The sequence below is a fragment of the Sciurus vulgaris genome, assembly GCF_902686455.1.
Source record: "Sciurus vulgaris genome assembly, chromosome: 2".
In the NCBI taxonomy this organism is placed as follows: Eukaryota; Metazoa; Chordata; class Mammalia; order Rodentia; family Sciuridae; genus Sciurus; species Sciurus vulgaris.
This window is the reverse complement of record NC_136462.1, coordinates 50,698,991-50,717,980: the sequence shown is the minus strand read 5'-3', so window position 1 is coordinate 50,717,980 and position 18,990 is coordinate 50,698,991. Positions and strand designations below refer to the sequence as shown.

General features: G+C 38.5%; 1 protein-coding gene across 4 annotated transcripts in view; it reads left to right on the top strand.

Annotated features, from left to right (window-relative positions):
• The window catches only part of FRMD6 (FERM domain containing 6), a 272,362-nt gene that overhangs the window by 147,798 nt on the left and 105,574 nt on the right, over nt 1–18,990 (top strand). For 2 of the 4 annotated variants that reach the window (XM_079121176.1, XM_079121173.1), the window contains exon 1: nt 15,282–15,419. The exons of the other annotated variants lie outside the window; for them this stretch is intronic. The gene's annotated coding sequence lies outside the window, so the exon portion shown is untranslated. Of the gene's footprint in view, nt 1–15,281; nt 15,420–18,990 lie in introns of those variants that run through there. 4 annotated transcript variants of the gene reach the window in all.

Genomic DNA, 18,990 nt, shown 5'->3' with positions numbered 1-18,990 from the left:
TCCAAAGAGGATCCAGTCTGGTAAATCCATGGAGGATGGAATTATTGAAGGAGGAATGAAGCCTATGGCTCTTTCTACAGCTGAATTGTCCTCCAGGAATCTAGAGGGCCAGGCTAATTGAGGTACTGTGAATGATGGTTCCACACCAAAGGGGAATTCATTATAAGATAAAACTAACTTATATGATAACTAATGGAAACAGAACTTGCTTGAACCTGGAATTCAACAAACTGACTGTAGGAAGACATTTTTAGAATCATGGAAAGTTTGAATGGCAAGGAATTATTAATTTTGGTTAGACCTGATAATGGTAGCTGGTTATAAAAAACAAACAAACAAAAAAACAAAAAAACACATTTTTAAGAGACACACACTCAGGAATTTAGTGTGGAATATTATGATGTCTAACATTTACTTTAAAATGACTCAAAAATACATGAAGCAAGTAAGGCAAACATTAATAACTTCAAATCTAAGTAATGTGATATATGGGGGCTTTATGATATTTTTCTGTAGGTTTGGATTTTTTCATCATGAAGTTTCTTAAAAGTGGATTTCTCAGCACCAAATTAACCAAATAGAACTGTCATTACTTGTTGGATCCTGGGTTGAGAGTCTGCAAATTGTTTCCCTCTCTCTCTCTCATGTCATATTACCAATGTTTTGGGGGTATCGGAAGCTGATATGCTGGCTGCCTCTGGCCTTTTATAGTCTTTAAACTTTAACCAGTCATTGAAGTCTGGTTTTTGGTTTTCAAGAGCCCACAAAGCAGTGATAAAGGTGTGTAAGTTTGTAATACAACAAAAACTTACTTACTGCCCAGATACATAGGGTAAGAGTGCAGATGCTAGCTCAAAGATCATCCATCTCATTAAACAAGTAAGTTTAACATGGCTTGTTATTACTGATTAGTTCTGATGTTTGCTCTTTGTGATACAAACACAGCTGCACATCTTTGAATTAAAGCAAAGAAAGTGAATAATTGTCATAATTGGAAGGTAACCATAAACTAGAATAAAAAGCAATGATATGTTTTACAAGTAAAACAATTTAAATACAAATAACAACTCTATAATCCATTTATAACATGTGTCTTAAAAATAAGTTTCCTGGGGAGAATGGAACTACATAGGATTAGCATAACCAAGTTATATATTATATTTCACACACTAAATGACCATCAATCTTTAGAAGTGATATTTTGATGTATCTTCCTAAATTTTATTTTTTAAACTTTTAAATGCTGCAGTGGACAGAAAAACTAGATATGTGTAGAATTCATGTTATTACTCCATATCATTTGTACTTTGAATGATCCATATTATACTTCTGAAATGTTACTGCAGGTTTGCAGAACATGCTGAGAGTCTGCTTGTAGTTCATATGGCCTACATCAAGTGGATTCCCAGAATGATCAGCCACGACCTAAGCCATACAGCCATTACAAATACATTTGCAAGCTGTTTTAGTTTTCCTACATTGAAATAAAAATGTAACTACATTTTCATACACTGAAATAATATACAACTATATCTTTAAAGTGCTTGTCTATTAATCTAAAATCATGTGGCACAACACAAAGAATACTCTTATTACACTTGGGGAGACATCAACCTAATTTAAGAGCAACGAGAATAAATATATCAGAAACTTTGCTAATAGAGAAGAAAGGAAAAATTATTCCTCAAGGGGAAAAACTATGCTGTAATTATGTTTGCATGACCTGTACCTAGAAAAGTGTCTAAAACATCTTAAGCATGCAATACATATCTGTTCAAATAAGTGAATAAATGTTTATCATATCTCTGAATTATCTCTATCCCCTATTCCCAAAACCAATTAATTGTCAAGGTAAAGGATTTAATGAAAGCTCTTAGTCCATGAAAATTAAATTGTCGGGCTTGGCCCCTTTTGTAGGAAATGTAAAACTCAAAATTCAAATACTCCTGGGAAATCCAAATACATTTTCATTTACCAATGTCTGTAAAAAAAGGCAAAAATATTTAGGTGAATTTACTAAAATAAATTGACATTAGCTTTCAACATTTTTTAAAACACAAGAATATGGACAATTCCCTTTTGTGAATCTGGAAGCAGCTTAGTGTAATTGAAACAAGGGAGTCAGAAAGACTAGGCTTGTATTCTGGCTCTGCCACTAGTTAGATATAGGTAACCTGGTAAACTCAATTGCTACGAGTTTTGGCTTTTTCATCTATGAAATGAAAATGATAAATTAGCTATAAGTTTCCTTCCAGCTCTAAAACAGATTTGGCTTTTTGATTATCCTTCTCCCAAAGGATCCTGAGCAGTGCTTGGTGTTAAGCTTTAACTTCTTCACTAGTATTGAGCAACAGAGTCTGGCGTGTTCATGGACCCAACGAATTATCCTTCTGAATTATGACCAGCCTAGCTTCTGGCAAACAAAAATTCTGGGGATGTCAGTAAAGGGTCTGAGTTATCTAATTTTTAAAAAAGTATATTTAGGAAAAATTTAAAATGCTCTCATTTCCTTTAATATTTTAAATGTTTTACTATGAGGCACAGCATTTTAGCTTTCTAGGACATGTTCTCTGCAGTCAGATTATGTTTTTTTCTTTAATACTTTTTTAGTTGTTGATGGACCTTTTATTTTATTTTATTTATATGTGGTGCTGAGAATCGAACCTAGTGCCTCACACATGCTAAGCAAATGCTCTGCCACTGAGTCACAACCCCAGCCAGACTGGGTTTGAATCTGGCTTTAGAAGACATGGGACTTTTTTTGTGCCTCGGACATTTCACCTTTTTTTTTTTTTTTTTAAGTAGTTATTAAATTTAAAAAAATACTCTGCTTTATGCATTTGTTGGGAGGCATAAGAAGCAAACATACTTTGCAAAGTACTTGGGTGCCTGATAGGTAATAATCAATCAGGAAAGCTGCTATAATCTTTGTTATATATCCTTTATCTAGAAAAGATATTTTTCTGCTAAAACAGCAACAAAAACAGTTTCGTGGGGCATGCCAAGTCCTTCACTCTGATTTGTTTAAGAGTGAGGAGGCAAGTGGAGACCAACACCTGAGTGGTCCTTCCCATTCCTATCCTAGAGTTTTAGTCCTCTGTGCCATTGATTGAACTGCTTTAGTCAACTCATCAACTTTGCCCTCTGTTGGCTGTTTTTTTTGCCTGGCTTTGTGTTATTCCCACATGAAATGCTGGGTTGAAGATGGCTCAGGAAGTCCCTGTATTGGCTAGTATCCTGTTTTTGTGAGCCAAATGAGATAATGTCTGTGGTTTAAAAACTATAAAATGCTATTTACTCTGTGTAAGGTCCAATTTGAGGATAAAATCTACAGGGAAAAGGCTAGAATGTGGGTTATGACCCCTGGAAGGTCTCTCATTGTTACAAGGTAAAGTGTTCATGGAGCTGTTTATTTGTCCCCATTTGTGCACCCTGAGGGGGATGACCTAAAGGGAAATAGTAGAAAGCCTCTTCCCCAAGATGCCTGAAAAAGAAGCTAAAAAAAGGCAACCCTTAAGAAAAAAATAATTCAAAAACATCTTCTCATATTCACATTTTAATAATATATCATATTTAAAATTTTTTCATTTTTAATTAAAATTGGTCATAAATTCTATTTGTATGACTTTGTCCCATATTTAAGGGAAAGAATAAACATTTTAAATAAAAGCTCTTACACTAAAATCCTTTAAGAGCTGTACTTTGATGTTAATGGATATTCTCCCTTTGAATATGTAAATGAATGTCAAATATGTCATATGTCACTCCTTTATTTTAGGAATACAATTTTGTTTTATTTACACACACACACACACACACACATACACACACACATATTTTTTTTTTAAGAGTAATGAGTGATACCAGTGGCTAGAAATAGTGACTGAGGGGAGAAAAAAACTGACCTAAAGCAAATGGCATGTTATCAGCACAGAACAGTACAATTACCAACATGTTGCTGCCTCACATACTTCCAATGCAGTGTATCTAAAAACAAATTAAAGAGAATGAAGAATAAGGAAAACATTTCCCACCCCCCCCATTAATTAGCATAAGTAACAAAATTAAAGGGACTGCATTTTGAAGGACTTACAAATAGTTAAGAATAAAGTTCACAAGTTGATGTCTTTATATTTTCATGAATATAATCCATAAATCCAAATACAAGTTTTTTCAAATTCATTTCAATTTAAGTCATCTTTCCTTAATCTCTCAAAAGATTTTAATGGCTATCTTTTCTTGAAATTTAAGGATATCTATTTATAAGTTCTCCAAAATGCTAAAAGTAATAAGATAATCTTTGCTTTAAGGAAATTTGCCCAATTTTTTCTATGGGTAGTAAGTGGAATGAGACAGGATAGTATGGTGCCCAGTTCCCCAAAACAAGGGAAGAGTAACTCATCCTTACTATGTTGAAAATGGTTCAGGAAGTCCTTGTATTGGTTCAGTCCTTGTATTACCACTCCACTCAGACAGAGCTTCTAGTTGAGGGTGGTTCTGCATTGTTCACATTCCTGCTGGAGAGTCTCATTGCTGTGCCACTTCACTGAGAGTCACAGCTGACATAGGAGATTCTTGTCACATGCTAGATTTTGCAACTTGGTTTCAAAAATGATACACAAAAGCACAGGGGCTAAAGGCAAAGATGATTCCAGGGACTGCCAATTTCCCATTTGCAATCTAAACTGTTAAACTTTCTCCTTTATACTCTGTGTATGGCTCAAATGGAGTAACTGGAAACCTGGAAGTAAAAAAGCTGAGTTGCAAACAGATTGCAGAGGGGTGTAGCAACTTACCTGAGAGCTTTGATCATTCTTGCTTTAAACTGATCAGTTTAAGACATGGATGGTCATGCTTAAGCTGCTGGAGTGGAAGCAGTATCACCAAGCACAGCTATATTGATTCTTTCTTTCCAAACGATCTCACATAATTCTTTATAATTATTTAAAAATAGTTCCACCCACTGGAAATAAGGGCTGAGAATTTTGTTCCTAACCCTTTCTGTTTTATATTTTGGGTTTGAATCAGTTTGAGTGAGCACATAACTTGGATACTTCTTCCAGTTTGCTGAAAGTTTGTTGTCTGAAAACCTGATATTCTATCAAGAAATTGTACACTCCAATGTCAGATTCTTTTTTTAAAAAAATTAAAACCAGGTGTTTTCATTTTCTTATGGGACATTTTTTCTTTTTAGGTAATTGTGTCCCAGCTTCCTTATTTATAAAACAGAAATTATGGTGTTACCTATCTTTTACCTATCTTTTATTTTATGATAAAATGAGATAATAAACTTGGCACAATACCTAAATACAGTAAGTGATCAATAAGTAATAAGCTGTCATTTTTATTTTAAATGAACTGCATTCCTGGAAACTACCTTTAAACTTATCATTCATTGCAAAATAGTTTGTATCCATGCCATTTTACATTTACCTATAAAGTATCATCTTCCAAAGTCCTGAATGGACCAGCACAATGGGAATGAAATATATCTCTCTATCTAAATATATACATATTGTATTATGTTTGTATATGCATACATATATATGAAATATTTATATGTTCATTAGACAGCATCAAAAGAACAAAGTTATGAAATGGGAAACTGGGATGCTTATAAATCCTGTTCAGTTTATATTCCATTTTCTCAGCTCTGCCCTTTAGCATATTTATGGAAATGTTAATTAAGACTATGCTTCATTCATACACAATTAGTTTGATGTGGCAGTTTCTGGTAACTAGATGCAATTATGTTATTCACAAACTTCATCTTTAGCTGAATGGCTTCTTATTGACCAAATTAATAACCAGCTTTAGTTATTCCATTTACATCACAGGAAATTAAAAATAGACAACCTTTCCCCAATTTCAATTAGATGTTCTGACGTCAATCTCCTAACTGTGATAAAAGATTACTAATCACATCTTAACACATTCCCCCTCCTCACATGTTTGCATTCATTGGAAGAGGGTGATACAGTACCTAAAGCATTGGAGCTGCAAACTAAACATTTCAAAAATCTGACCTTTTCATTTAAAACTTGCTTTAGCAATAGGGTGACTGTTCATGTGGTCACGAACGGGTGTCAAAATCATTTGGAGTTTGTTGCTGTTATTTTAATTCAAGATTATCTGTCCTGTCACCAGTTCTTAAATGGTACTCTTAAAATGACCCCATACTAAAAAAGAAGGCTGTACAGGAAGATATAAAATGTGTATTGACTGTCACAGGGCTGAGGAAAGATCCAAGTAGTTAGAGGAAGGGTAGAGGCAGACACCAAGTCCAGATGCCTCACTCTGTAGTCCCAAAGACATGATCCTTCACCTCCAGCTGCTTTGCAGCAGGTCCTTGGCAGGTTCAGCCAGCATCCCAGATGGAATCCACTGCCCACCTAACTCACAGGGCACCTAAATGTTCAGTCAAGTTTGCCTTTTAGATCAGTGGTTCTCAAGCAGAGGCAATAATCCTCCATTGTGGGGCTGTCCCATGCCCTACAGGATGTTTAGCAGTATCCCAGCCTCTACCTGCTAGGTGCCAGGAATATTTCCCTTCTCCTCCCCTCCCCATTAAGTCATGACAACCAAAAATACCTCATCATTTTCTGCTTGAGGAGCACCAGAAGTGGCCAAGTATGGATTGAAGATTCCTTTGCCTCGTAAATATTCTGTCTTCAGATGCTGCAATTCCTTTAATAAGGTCACACGCTTTTCTTTCCACAACCATAGATTAAAAACTTAAAACTACAGTTGCCAGTTTGAGGTAACTTTGGTGGGAATACAGTTCACTTAAAGCTTAACTAGTCAGTGCATAATGGAAAAGGGTTGGTTCTCAGACCCTTCTTTAGTTTGCTCAGAAAGGAAATAGTAAGTGCTAGAGATTTTTGGACACCAAAAATAAGCAATTTTTAATTTAAAGGCCATAAATAAAGAAGAAACTTCCAAACTTTGATTGCATCACCTGGAATTATTCCATCCATTTGTCAAACATGTATCCACTGCCTTGTCAGGTGAGGTGCTAGGCATAGTATGAAATTAAGAGACTTTAGCATCTCCATAGGTGAAGAGGGTCTAGGTGGTGAGATGTTGAGTATTTAAGAGAAATAATAGGAATGTAAAGCTCCAGGATAGGAGATTAGTTTTCACTTACTTCTGTGTCCCTAAAACCTAGTACAAAATGGTACTCAACAAGTATCTGCTAAATGAATCAAATGAATGATGGAGAAGGCCTTGGAAGAGCTAGAGGTTCTTAGGGCACAGAGTTTGGGGAGGAAGAGACTGAGGAGTCAGGAGAGAAAGATACAGAGAGGTCTGGAGGTGGAAAGGAGTAAAGCCCAGTGAGGAAACACATGACAAATTCTGTACTGGAAGTATGACACTTTGGTCAGAGTATGAAGTTAGTGTAGGATTTCTTGGCTTCAAACCCAGATACCACTATGTATTTTCTGTAAGACACTGGACATCTGTAAGCCAGGGACAGCAGGGGTATCTCCCTCAAAAAGCTGTTGTGAGGATTCAATAAAGTCACACTTACAAATCTTAGATGAATGACCAGTAGAGTAAGAACTGGTGACGGTTGAGAGTTGCCAGATTTCAGAGTGGGATAAGGGACTTGCCGACAGCCATAGGCAGCTGAACAGTCATTGAAACAAGAAAGCAAGGGAAGTAGGAATGAATAAAAAGATGATGAAGCATCTATGGCAACTAATGGGCTGTGGTCTTGGTGCTGTGTCTGACTAATCGGCTCATTTATTCAGTTTTCTTAAGGCTTCCTTCGTGACTTTAAAGCAAACTACAAGGAAAGGGATGATTGAGTTGACATGATTTTTGATATTGTTAAGAAAGTTGTATTAGAAGGTCAAGGGTACTGGGACACAAGACTACCCCAGGGATTAAACTGAAAAGGAAAGAAGCAAAAATAGCTAATAAACGGAAAGAACTGTGAGAGGTGAGGGGCTTGGGGACAGAAGGACTGAAAGTCTGGGGAAAGAGGTGGAAGGGCAGGATGTGGTGAACAGACCAGCTTCCAGGAAGGGTTCAGAGGTGCAGCCACTCCTGCTGACATGAAGTCCAGTCAAATTTCCACAGTGAGCAGTAGAAGCAAGGCCACTCATTTCCCCTTGTGGAACTCAATTCACTCTGTTCCCAAGGTTATCTCATCAAAATTACTTGTTGGCAAGGAATTCTGGAGTGGTTAATTTAGTAACCACTCCAGAAAAATCACTTTAATGAACTTCTTAGTATATGGAAAGGTTGTAGGGTGAAAAGGTAAAAAAGCAGAAGTAAGTGTGAAAACAAAATCCACCATAAGGAGTAGGGATTGATATAGAATATTTACTATTATATTCACTTGAAAAAAATAAATATTAAGTGAACTGACTTATATAAGGTGTCCCAATCAAATCAACCAAAAGTCTTCTCAAGAGATAGATCCTTTCTCATCAGTCCCTGGGATATCTGCCAAGAAGCACTTTATAAAATGTTAATTCTCTTGTTCTCCTCTCAGTATGTCTGTCTCTCTTCTCTCCACCTCACCCTCAACACACAAATGCACACATACACACACTCTTCCTCCCTCCCTACACATAACTTATGGGATTCACATTTAAAAATATGTGCCAGACACTGTTATAGATGCTAGGGTCACAGAACATAGAGATTAGCTTTGTGGTCATATGAAGCTTAACTGCTAAAAAAATAGACAATTGATAAATTAGTGAACACATTCATAAAAAATTTCAGAGAGTAAAGTACCATAAAAAATAAGTGCATGTGATAATACTTTATACTGATTTGTATATTAAGCCTGTATTATACATAAAATTACCATAGATTAGGTACATATCTCCATTATTCTTTAAGAAACTGGGACACAAGTGACAAAAATTATTATCTAATATAGATTATCAGCAGAAAACTGCTAATTTGCTGATTGTTTTTCTGCTCAAAATTGTTTAGCTTAATTATATATGAATCACAAGTATATAAAAAGTTTTAAAAAGGGAGCAAGTTTAAGGAGTGTCTACCTTCACAAGAGTCTTCCTTTCAAAGCTAGATCTAGTTTAGAGTGCTATTGCCCAGAACTTTTTTCTTTCTATGCCTTTCAAAACTAAACATCTAGATATGAGGTATTTTGAGAATAGTCTCCCAACCCATGGTTTCTAGTTCAAACTCCATGGTCTAATGATCAGTATTCTTTCCTTTAAGAACTGGAATATAAGAAATCAGTCTAGGCTAAGAGAATGATTGATTAAGCTAATCTTGAAAAAGAAAAATCTAACCACTGCCTTGCCTGTAGAAGACTATCTCTTTTTCTCTTTTCCTCCTTCTCCCTCTCTCACACACATCTGGGTTAATAGCCAAGCCAATGAAAACTGAGGGAAGATTTTATTTCTTACAGGTGAGAGGAAAATAGGAATCTAATTTAGGTATCTGAAAATACTGTCTTGCTTTCATCCAACCAGCTAGTATAACTAGCAGAGATAAGAGTCTTTATTTTATATACCTTGTTTTATAACCAAAATCTCAACTGAAAGGATGTTTCTTGGAAGTAGATAACAGAGTCCTTTAGTGCTAGTGAAATTCCTGTGAAATTCCAGAACCAAGGGTATCTATCTGTACTTTTATTCATCATTCATTTGTAAGTAATGAAAAAAATTTAAGGGCATATTTGTTATGCTTACAATCTCCTAATGTAACTAAGTTAAAACAGAATGGTTAGATTTCATAAGCCCTCTTCAATGGGGCTGCTGTTGATATTCTCTATAAAGCCAATACTGGCCAGGCTGGAAATGCACTTCTGAAAGATGGATGTTCCATCTTTCACTGTTCTTGCTCAATAGGTCTTGGGCACAAATTGATAAAATGTCATAAAATACCAAAGAACATTTCAGGGGCCTATGACATCCATAATGTTATCATTTGTGTTTGAAAGTAACTCCTCCTAAAATATTATCTCAGATAAACACAGAGCATGCCTGAGGCATAATGCAAAGTGACCAGGGTGTACCGAGATTCCTGCTTCCTTCTGTCTCACATCTATCTATCCAGTGGGAGTACAGGGAGTTGCCTCCCAACTGTGAAGTAGGTATGTTTTCTTTCAGCTTCTCAGAGAGTAATCAAGAAACGAGAGTAAAAAATATCCTGGAGCCTTGAAGACCCATCTTATAAATACACAAGTGATACATCTGTGCATTTTATACTATAGGAAATCTACTCTTTTCCTCACACTTCTACTAGACATTTTTCTATTCTAGAGTCCTTCTACTTGCCCTCCGTCTTAACCCTCATGTCTGAAGCAGCAGTCCTACTTTCGAATTAAATTCCTTAACTCTGTTTCAGTTAGCAGCATCTCCCTTCAGCTAGTCCTGCCTCTACTGCTATGCCTTTCAACTCTAAGCCACTAGTACAATTCTCTATGCTGGGTTATCTACCTTGTATAACCAACACTTTCACAAGAACCAAGGGCTGGGCCTGGTCCTCCCAGTCTTATCACACTTTTTTTCTTACATCTGGAGTATTCAAGTATTTAAGTCCTCCATGAATTGGAATGGGATGTTAATGTTCAAACTGAAACCATAATAGAATGAAAACAACATAGCTCCTCAGCTGTGTCTCCTGTATACTTTCATATGTGATATCAAACCAAACTTTGTCCCTGAATAATCAACTTATCCTTCTTTTAAATATTTTCTCAAAAGTTGATGAGCAAGGGAGCAGAGTTTAATGAATTTAATTTTTTCAACTATCTCTAAACTGGGGAAAGATAAATCATCTTGAGTTATCTTGCTATATAATATTAATCCCTATGCTGTTCTACCACTGCAAAACAATGACAAAGGCACTTCATGGGGAAAGGATCCATAAAACCTTTGTAACTTTGAAAATATTGTAAGCTGAAAATCCATTTAATGCACCTAACTTACTAAAAATCAGAGCCTAGCCTAGCCTACCTCAAATGTTCTCACTTATATTAGTCTATAGTTAGGCAAAATAATCTAACATGAAGCCTATAATAAAGTGTTGAATATCTCATGTAATTGATTGAATCTACTACACTGTAGTGTCAGTTGTTTACCTATGTGTGTCTTAATTTCACAAGACAGTATTCACTGCATAATCACTAAACCAGGAAAAGATAAAAATTTAAAGTGTGCTTTCTACTGAATGTGTACCACTTTTGTACCATCATATAGTTTAAAAAAATCCATATCTAAACCATCATTAGTTAGGGACCATAGTTTGGTACCACCTGTATTTGTATTCTGGGTTAGGTGCTCCTGGTATATGATAATTAGATATTGGTTAAATGTTAATCAATTTTCCCTATTTGAGCACTAAAACCTCTTTTGCTGTTTTTACTTTACAGAACACAGTAAAGTTTCAGCTGAGAATAGTAAGGACGGCATTTTTAAATGTTAGGCAATGAAAACCAGAACTACAATAAGTTTTTATATGCAATTATTTTGTCTTTTATCAGTTACAGGAACTTTAAAACCTTAGAAAAGGACTTAATTTTGCTTGAAGTACATTTAATTTTGTTTTCAAAATGAATCTCTGTAATTACAAAAAAAGAAAAATGAACCTAATTTCTTTATTATGACCTTCAGCCAGAATGATGAGTAGTATTTAATTTTGGAAAAGTATTTTTTAAAAACTAGTATGTCAAATTACTGACTTCCTCAATTAGAACTTATATTTCAGCATTAAAATATTGAATCCAAAAAACCTTGAATTATATGAGATGAAAATAATTTTTTTCTCCTAATAGTCTGAACTAAATTGTCAATATATTATTCTGGTGTGTAGAAAGTACTGGTAAAGAAATGTAAATTATAGCAGTTCCTATCTCTTCATTTTCTATATAATTATGTCCCTTACACCAAAAAGTTTAAATATTACCCACCAAAGTTTTAAGTTTTTTTAATTACAAAAGTAGGTTATAAGGTCACTGTGCTTTAAAAGCATGCCTCTGTGCTTGCTACTTCTGTAACTTTTACCTGTCTCACTTAAAATAACCTGGGGATATTTAAAACAATCCACAGTTCACATTATATTCTGGAAAAATTAAATGGTATGCTTGGAACACATGCATTCATAGTTTTTGAATATTCCCATGTGATTCCAATATGCTGACAAGCTTGAGAACTAGTGCCTCAACGGACCTGTTTTCAAGCAAACTTCTGTTCCTTTTCCATCTCAGGAGATGTCTGATGTTATCCCTGAAGGTCCTAGGCTTTCTGCTCTTCCTCTTGTGTATCTCTACCAGAGCAAGCATTGAGGATACTTTATTTACTTGCATGCTTATTTCCCCAATCTGCTATAAGATTCCAGAGTATTTTTATTTTTGAATCCCAGGGTCTAGCACTGTGCCTCATGTACAGGTATAGGTAAACTCAATACATCCATGGGATGAATAACTTTTTCCTAAGAAAAGCAAAAGTAAAAATACAGAGTTGGGTTGATATTGAAGTGTGTCTCCTGTAAATTTCTACATGCTACATAAAACCAAACTTTGTCCCTGGATAATCAAGTTATGTTGTTTTTAAATACATTTTTTGAAACAAGTAATAATTTAAGATATTCAGGATGACATTTCACTGGTGGGCAACTTTCTATATTTAGGAAAACATTTCACTGTACCAGTGAAAATAAAACTATCTCCTCCTGGGCATGGTGGTGCACACCTGTAATCCCAGTGGCTCCGGACGCTGAGGCAGGAGGATCTAGAGTTCAAAGCCAGCCTCAGCAAAAGTGAGGTGCTAAGCAACTTAGTGAGACCCTGTCTCTAAATAAAATACAAAATAGGGCTGGGAATGTGGCTCAGTGGTTGAGTGACCCTGAGTTAAATTCCTGGTTACCCCCCCCCCAAAAAAAAAATTATCTCCCAATATTAAAAATAATATAATTATTATCCACAAAATTGAATCCATTTTTGTAATAAGCACAAAAGAACACTTCCCGTGATGAGAAATAACTAAAACCACCCATCCTTTCTCTGCTTTTTTTCTATCATTAGTGGACGGTGTATTGTTTTCAGATCAATGCTTTCAAAAATTTTTTAATGTTGCACAGGTTTATGAAACTGATTTGAGAAGTATGTATGTATTTATTTATTTAACTGGAGATTGAACCCAGGGATGCTCTACCATTGAGCTATGTTCCTCAATCCACTTATTTGGAAACATGCTCTTGCTAAATTTCCCAGGCTGGCCTCCAACTTGCAATCCTTTTACCTTAGCCTCTGGAATTGCTGGGATTACAAGACTGCACCACCATGCATGGCCTGATTTTAAAACTTTAAAGTACATGGTTTACAAAATGTCTTATGTAAGAGTCTATACTTATTGTGGTATGCACACCGTTAAAATGATCATTACAATTCAAAAAATATTCACGTGGAAAATTCTTTTACAACCTAATCCTAGACAATAAACACAATCTTAAACACATGTTTTTCAAAAAGCTGTTTAAAATATTTTGCTCTTTGGGTTGCCTAATTATTTCATATTAGCAGCAATGTTTCACAATCTAACAATATGTTGTTTTTTATCTACTAGATTTCCATGCATGGAGCTTGAAAATAAATTACATTTACAAACTGTTCTCCAAGAGAGCAATATATTTCTCATTTACCTCATTTATCATATACATGAAATGCTGAATTATCTCATTAGACATCAAATTAAAGAACTTACCAAGTAGTATTCAATATGCAGTTATTCTGAGTGCATATAAAAAATAAAATCGAAAATGTCTAAACTTCCACTTTTTAGTGCCTATATTGTGATCTACCACTGTTAACCAAAATTTTATTTTAGTATATTAATTAAGTACAACTAATTTAAAAGGGTAATGATAGAAAACATACTCCTTATTCTCTTTTTCATTAAGTTGTGAGTTTACATCATAAGTACAACATCTCATAAACTGTCCAACTTCACAAGAAATGAGCTCCGAAGATGATATCAATTGTGAAAACACAAAAAGATCACAGCTCCTAATATGCAGTTTTAGTGTCAAGGTTCTCAGAGCTGTGAATAAGACAACTAGTCCAAGTGAGTTTCGGTTGTAAAGAACACAAAATTAAATTTCTTTTTCTGTGCAAACAAGGCACATGCGACAGGCACACGTCGAACCAATAATAACCAGCTTTACACGTTTATGTTTGGATCAAAAGAAGAGGGCAATTTTAAAGTTGCTTTTGTTGGCCAGCAATCAGATGTTGGCTAGTGTCCTTTCTCAGGTTCTCCTCTGCTTTCTTGTCAAAATCAGACACACAGAACCCTATGAATCACTCTTTTAGTGAAGATGTTTCTGCCACCCCAGGTCAGGGGTCACAGGGTAAGCAAAGTCAAGGGAAGATCTAGGAGGGCGAAGTGATTGGAGTTTCTGCGGGTCAGGAGGGGCTTGGGTCTCTTACCATGTCCCCAGAAACTAGCTGCTTCCCTAGACCTAACAACTAAAGGTGACAAAGAAATCCCCAAGTCCTGATTCCATTCTATAAAAGCATCTTCCACTGTTCCTTTCTATCACTAGCCGCCCAGTCAGCCACCAACAGGAGGGGCAAGAATAATTTCTTGGGGTCACATGCTCCCAAAACACAGCAGAGGCTGTGTCTACCTGGAAAACAGGTGAAGCAGAGAGAGCGGGGGAGGCCCGGCTTCCTCGGCTGCGCCCCCTCCATCCATCCAGTATAAAACCTGAAGGCGCGGCGTCCCGAGAGGTGGATGGGCAGATGGGTACGGGACTGGAGGGTTGGAGGGAATCGAGGAATCACGAAGCCTCCTCCGGTAGGGACCGCCTCCATTCCGAGTGGCCTCCCCTCCGTTTGTTCTGAATTAGTAAGATGATGCTCAGGCCAAACAGCCGCCCCCGGCCAGCCGACTCTGATTGGGAGGGAGCGTCCCGGGGGAGCGGGGGGACCTAAGCGGCGGAGAGGGCCATTTGGCCAGAAGGGGGAGTTCCGACAGTGTTCCCTCGCGCCTCGGTCTGCCTCGCACCGGGAAAAGCTTACATCGGCATGGGCCACACCACGGCGTCCACCTGAGGCTCGTTTCGCTCCCCAGGGCCTGTGAGGGCCCGTTCCCTCGGTTTTATCCCCCTCCGGGCTCGCGGTACCCCTCCCGGGAACGCTTGGTTGGGTCCGAGGCGGGGCGGGCAGGACACTCCACGTGCGGCTCCCGCGGCTCCGCCGCCTCTGCCACCACCTCGGGCGGGCTGGGGGCGGAGCCTCGGGGCGGGTCAGGGGCGGAGCCTCGGGGGCGGGCCAGGAGGCGAGGCGGGGCGGGGCGGGGCGGGCGCGGTGCGCTCGTCAAGCAGCTAGAGCCAAGGGGTTGAGTGGAGCGGACAGGCTCGGCGCCGGCAGGAAGAAACCGAGAGCTGAAGAGAGTCCGACGCCTGGTGCTGGGGAGTTTCTCGAGGTAAGAGTAGGAACCCAGCGCCTGGGGCCTCCTAACCCACTCCCTCGCCTGGGCACCGCGTTGCGACCGCCCGCTGTGCCCCCTGTCGGCCGGACAGTGGCTGCCGCAGCTGGACGGGTTTCGGGAGGGTTTCTTGAAGTCGCCAGTCCGGGCGAAGGCAGTGTCCCCCTCTTCAAGTCTTTCTTCTCGCTCCCTCGGGTCTAGGCGTCGGGCACCGGGCGAGCAGGTCGCCTCGGCGAGTCGGAGCTCGCCTACGCCAGGGCGGGAGGACGGGGCCCCAGGGCAGCAGAGCCCGGCAGCGGGGGAGGCGCGGAGCTCCCGGGCCGCCTCTGCGGCGAGGGCGGGAGGCCGGTCCCGACTGCGGGCTGCGCTCCTGTGTTCTATGCGCCGTGCCCCGTCCCCCGGATCGCTGGGCTCCCGAGGTTGCAGGGCTCCGTGGTGGTCTCCGGCGCCCTGTTCTGGGTCTCCTGCCTGTCGCTTCCAGTCTCTGTGACTGGGCGCTGGTACCAGCATCTGAGCCCGCATTCCTGGGGGCTGTGCGGTGCCGCCTGTTGTGTGCGCTTGGAGGCCGGGCAGACTGTCTTCGGGAAAGGACCGGAGCGCAGCGTCTGCTCGGTTGACCCTGAAAGTGCCTAGTTGGAGGAGCCGAAGTCTGGTCTGGAGCTCGTGGGCGCCTGAAAGGGATCTCGGGAATACACGATTTGGGGGTACGGCCTGCAGAATTTGGGTTTCTGGAGGAGTTTGCGGCCCGCAGACCGGGCGGAAGGCAAAGGAGACCACCAGCCTATCCTCCAGGGTTGCCGGCCGGGCACTGTCAGGTATGGACAGCTGGGGCCACCCATGGGAGGTCCACAGGATTAAAACACCACCTCTAGTCCAGGGATGGTGTAGCCTAATGGTGGGACATTTTCTAAAAGGTATGAATAGATGGAAAGCTGTCAAAACAAGCATATTTTAAAGTTGAAATGAAAGCTGGTAAAATTTGAGGGCCGTACAGTTGTGTGGCTAGTGTCCAGAGAAATATTAACTCGCTGACTCCCTTTTATCGTTTTGCGGTTTTGTTTTTATTTTATTTTAGCAAAGAATCTGTTTTGCCACTCTTTCCCTCAGGAGCTGTGCATTACCCACAGTGGGGAAGAAAAACTTCAGCCATTCTCAGGTTGCTTTCGACTTTAAGCCTGTGCTCTAGCACTTCTAAATGTAGAGGAAAAGTATCTCTTGCTTTATTTTCCATGTTTGATTCCTCCCTTCTCAAGGAGCCGGTGATATTTGTTTATTGGTTTTATAAGCATCTATTTAAACGTACTTTTTGCACGAAATACTCCCAGTTGCCACAGGGTGTAGTTTGGGTATTAGAAAATGCTGTTGGAGAAAGCTGCTAGTGGCTTCATTTTCCAAGAATGTAAGTCATTTCCTTTCTGTGATTTCAGGGAGTTGATATTTCACAGCATCAGAACTTTGTGGGGAAAATTTTCCGTAATACATCTATCATTAAAAAGGCTTTTGGGTCTCCTTCTTAAGAGCAGTGCGTAAATTTAAGCCAAGCAATGTTAAAGGACAAGTTTTTCAGCATCTAGAGCATTATAAGACTACTGTAGAGTTAAGTAGTTTTTAACAACCAAGACCTACAAATGGCTAGCAGGATGGAGAGTGGGGGAGGGGAGAAGACTAGAAAAAGGCAGGAAAACAGATGCCTTTGCTGTTGTCCTTTGTAGTATAAAACTTATGGCAACTAATCATTTTCCTTGGGTGTGGTATTGGGAAAGAAAAGGTTTATGTCAAAAAAAGAAAGTACAGTATGAAACAACTGACATTTGAATGCCTTTTCAGTATGTTTGTAAACATACTGGATTCATATTTCATATTAAAATGGACCTTTGGTAGGATTATTAGATATAAAGGGTCGCTGAGGGGTTATCACGTATCAGGTTATCTGCAGGATATCTTCTTCAGAAAGCAGACTGACTGTAATATGAACTAATCCCCTTCTCACCCCCCTTTGAATTGCTTATAAGAATCTCTGAGATCTGACATTGATGGGCCACAGTAATCAGCAGTTCTTGCAGTGCTCAAAACATTTTAAGGGACGGGAAATCTTTCTCTGTTTCCAGTCCCTCCTTTTGGTGAGTAACAGGGGTAGTAAGTACACAATTTGAACTTGCAGATTTAAGATTCCCCTGACTCTACAGGAAAATGCCTGAAAACAACATGGGCTAGGATAAAGACACTGCTTTTCAAAGCAAATGCCAGTGTGCCAGGTAACAGTTTTTAGCTGCAAGTTCCTTAAAAACTATCATTAAACTGGGCTAGCTGAATTAGGGGTGTTGTAGAGCTTTTTCTAGTTTCTGGATCTTGTTTCCACCTTTAACTATGCTTATAAAGCTTTTGGCTTTCAAAACTTATGACATAATAGGCTGTGTAGCCTTTTGTGGCAGATACTTGGAATGAAAGTTTGAAACAGAATTGTTTTTGACTGAGCTGTCAGTTTTAGAGTTCAGTGCAAATGAATTCTGTCTCACAAATTTTTTGATAAAGGAATTCTTCGTAGTTTTCGAGTTGGATATTGCACATTTTGATTTCTAAAGATGTGAGTTTTTTTTTAAACCTGCAAACAATTATTTTATTACATGAAAGCCAGTACCAAGAAAAGATTAATTCAGTCCAGATGTAAAAATGTATGTGAATTTTAGGTTTGGATGATCTCAACAAGTTTTCTTTTTGTTGATGAGGCTGCCTGGATCCCAGATGGCATTCACAAATTATCCCTTAGGTAGTTTTCAGAATTGAGAACCAAATTTCACGGGCATTCTCTAAAGCCATTTTAACATGGTTTTAAGTCTTTAAAAGGTAGAAAGCAGGGATGAATTTTTTTCTTATTATTCATTAATGCATACCTCATGCATGCTCTAGTTTGGTACATGAAGCCTGTTTCTTAGATAGGAAAATGAGTTATTTAGTATTGTGTATCCTTATGGACAAAGTAGAGACTTTTTTTTCATTTATGTAATTTCAACTTATTCCTTCTCCAGGAAAAAAAAAAAAAAAACTTTTAGAAGTGTTTAGTCCTCAGCGGAATTCTGCTGCAATACAGTTTGTGGTTTCAGGTTCAGCAATTGGTTCTTGTATGAAGATCCTCAACTTTCTATCTATTGCCTTTCTACCCCTAACAACAAACAACAAACACAATAAGAAAGCTTCAGTGTATTTTTTAATCTGTATCCTAACACTGGAGTTTTAGAGTGTTTGTGGCATACTTAAAATTATATATTTTTAGGAAGTCTTTGTATAATTCTATATATAATTACACATTTTAAGAGTTTGCTACATTGTGATTGTGTGTAAAACAGAAGGAGGAATAGGAAAAATTTAGGGAAGGAATTTATGATAGTGAAATTTTAGTTAAAAGTGTATCTTCCCTAGGCCCTAGCAAGGAAAATGGTATTGTTGCCCTCTGTGGTTAAACTTTGATGTTGGGGGTAGTTGAGAGGGCTTTTTGAATTGTACCTTATCCTGGGGAAGAAGCTTTGGGGGGCTATAAAAATAAGTAGAAACAAGTTAAAGGGATAATTTG